A 3184-nucleotide genomic window follows, 5' to 3' on the forward strand; every position below is an offset into this window, starting at 1 on the left:
AATAAAATATGTATAACTAATAACATATATATATATAAGGGCTTCATACCGTGTCCATGTAGCGCCGTTTCTTGAAGCAGTAAGTTTCCGGCCCAGTAACACTTCTGGGGCTGGGGTGATTCTGCGCAATGCACTTGTGCCTGAGTTTTGCGTTGCTTGTTTGGGTCTGGAATATGGAGCGAGTGGGTGGAGGTTCCCGCGGGAGTTGATGGGACGGATGGTTATAGCCTCGGTTCTCGGTTTGTTTGAAAAAACGTTCATACAGAACGGGAGAATAGCATCTATTTTATTGTCTCCGTCGTAGTCGTTCAGAGTACATAATGCAGCCGGGATACTTCTTTGCGGTCTGTCAGCTGTAAACACAAAAATAGCTTTTAATATAGGGTGCACACTTCTTGTTTTTAATGTATAAATATTCTTATGTATTTTATTGTTGGACTTACGTCGAAAATAGTGTGATGGTGACTGGCTGCACACGTTTTGCTTCGCTGAATCCCCTTCTAACGAAGGCTGTCTCAAATCATTTATTCCCTGGAGCAACTGGGTAAAGGATGGATATCCTACAAACGTTAGATAATATTCAAATATATTTATACGAAATAGATACCATCACGCCGGTTTAATATTACAATAATATCAAATTGTAATATCCAAACAATTCCCAGAAAATACCTAACGCATCCAAATCTAATATATTATTTTTACTAACTCACCTTCAGAAAGCTCCATTAGGACGGATTCACAGATTATCTTTTAGCTGTTCTGGGCTGATAACTCTTCGGGGCTGTTGGCCTTGTGTCTGGAGTTGCGCTTTTGCCGTTCGTACAGAATGGATAGTATCTGTTTCACTATGTCACGCCCTGACCTTAGTTATCTTTGTTTTCTTTATTATTTTGGTTAGGTCAGGGTGTGACGAGGGTGGCATGTGTGTTTTTTGTCTTGCCTAGGGGTTTTATATATCTATGGGGTTTTTGTATTGTATAGGGTTTATGTATGTCTAGGTGTGTGTAGTTAGTCTAGGCATATGTAGGTCTATGGTGGCCTAGATTGGTTCCCAATCAGAGGCAGCTGTTGATCGTTGTCTCTGATTGGGGATCCTATTTAGGTTGCCATTTTCCAGTTTAGTTTGTGGGTTATTGTCTATGGTTAGTTGCCTCTGTCTGCACTTGTTTATATATAGCGTCACGTTCGTTTTGTTGTTTTGTAAAGTTTGTTTAGTGTGTCTTCGTAAATAAATAGAAGAATGTATTCATATCACGCTGCGCCTTGGTCTCCTCCATTCAACGAACGTGACACACTAGCCTCGCTCCGCGGTCGTGTCTCTAATGAGAGATAGTCTGTAATGAGTTTACAGAGCGGGGGTGATGTTTTTCGGGCGACATCCTGTATGCAAAAATGGTCATATAGTACCCCAGAATGTTTAGAGACCCAAAAACAACAGGAGGGATGTCTCGACATATTCTGTCTGCTGGTATTTCCTTTTGATTTCCTACAACCTCAGGGGTAGCAGCTTGGGGGGTGTCCGATGTAAATTTATAGACCGGGGTGGGGTGGCTGTTAGTATATGCGCTGATTATGGAACCGTAGGAGGTTGTCTCGACATGATATATTCTGCCGGGGTTGTTTGACTTTTTACCCCCCCCACATCCTCTGGGGTGAGATAAATACGTATTTGAAAGGCATGTGTGGTAATTAATCGAAAGTGCCAAGCCCAATTGAAGAGACGCACACACAATCCTAAACAGCCTCACACACCTTTTTGGTTTCAAATGCCCCATGCAGAGACACACACCCCCACTCCCCTTTGTTTTGAAACACACACACATACATGTCCCGCACACGCACACACCCCCGCGCACGCACACGTCTTTTCCGAAAGCCTTTTTCTCCGGGACATGCATGTTGATAGAGCGAAAAGCCAGAGCCCCTTCGTTAAAGGTGAGATACCGCTTTAAAACCATTTATTTAAATTCATAATATTTAGTACAGACCTTTTTAAAACATGTTATAATTAATCCAAAACAATTTTACTGAGCAATATTGAAACATGCAATAATGTTTTTTATGTATAGACATTGTTGTACAACAGTTATACATCATTACCAGACACAGTACTACACTTTTAATAATCTTTAAATGTTTATAACATGCTGTTGTAGGCAAGACTGCATTCGTTTAAATTATGACATTGTTTTGAAATGCACATGCCCATTTTCCCAGAAATGCCTTTTCTCCGCGACATACCGGGGCGAGAGAGAAAACGAGAGATTCCCGTTCGTTAAGGGGTGAGATATAGCATTAATACCCTATATTTAATTCTAAATCTTTAGTACAGACCTTTTAAAACATGCTATAATTATTTAAACATTTTTACTATTCCTTTCTTACAGATAAAGGGCCCGGCTATAGGTTAGCCCTGACATCCATCCGTCTCCAATTCACCGTCGTCAAGACAGACTTTCTTGCACAAGGCTCCGTAAGTTTTCACTCCATGGATAGATCAAACGTCTTGCATGTAGACCCTGGGTATGTCTTAAGGATAGAAGCGGCCAGCGACGTAATTGTTCACGATTTTGGAAAAGACTGTCCAGCTTATTCATCAGGGTTATGATTATAGGGTAATCAATCCATTTAAAGCTAAACACTGGCATAAAAAAGTTTACATCCTTGCAGGCTTTGGAAAATACATATGAACGGACAGATTTCGTTGCATTTGTACTATAATATTGTTCACATGCTAAAATTGTCACTTTGGAGTCGGGGCTATATGCCATTGAAGAGATCATTATGGTTTTCAAATCACTGCACCCGCACACAAGCTCTTCCAATGCATAGCCTGGCAGGGTTGTACCACTCAGGACCTGTTCAATTTGACAGAGCACAAGCCTTATCTTAAGCCATTCTCTCATACGCAGCGCAGGAGAAAAACTCCCGGGATTTGCATGATAAAGGGGTTTGGGACCGCTGTCTGTGAAAATCTTCACAGTTGAATCCTCAGGTTGGAAAATGTAAGTCATATATCCATCACTCGTATCCAAAACTCCTTTAACTTCACTAGGGTAGGGGGCAGCATTCGGAATTTTGGATGAAAAGCGTGCCCAAAGTAAACTGCCTGTTACCCAGGCCCAGAAGCTAGGATATGCATATAATTGGTAGATCTGGATAGGAAACACTCTAAAGTTTC

The 3184-nt window shown here is 41.2% G+C and overlaps 1 long non-coding RNA gene across 1 annotated transcript; it reads left to right on the top strand.

Annotated features, from left to right (window-relative positions):
* Positions 1-1896: 1896 nt before the first annotated feature.
* Positions 1897-2476, top strand: LOC111971693 (uncharacterized). Its single transcript, XR_002878302.3, has 3 exons — positions 1897-1938; positions 2221-2285; positions 2391-2476. It is a non-coding gene; the product is annotated as an uncharacterized lncRNA (long non-coding RNA).
* The last annotated feature ends 708 nt before the right edge of the window (positions 2477-3184 follow it).

This window comes from Salvelinus sp. IW2-2015, linkage group LG13 (genome assembly GCF_002910315.2).
Source record: "Salvelinus sp. IW2-2015 linkage group LG13, ASM291031v2, whole genome shotgun sequence".
Classification (NCBI taxonomy): domain Eukaryota; kingdom Metazoa; phylum Chordata; class Actinopteri; order Salmoniformes; family Salmonidae; genus Salvelinus; species Salvelinus sp. IW2-2015.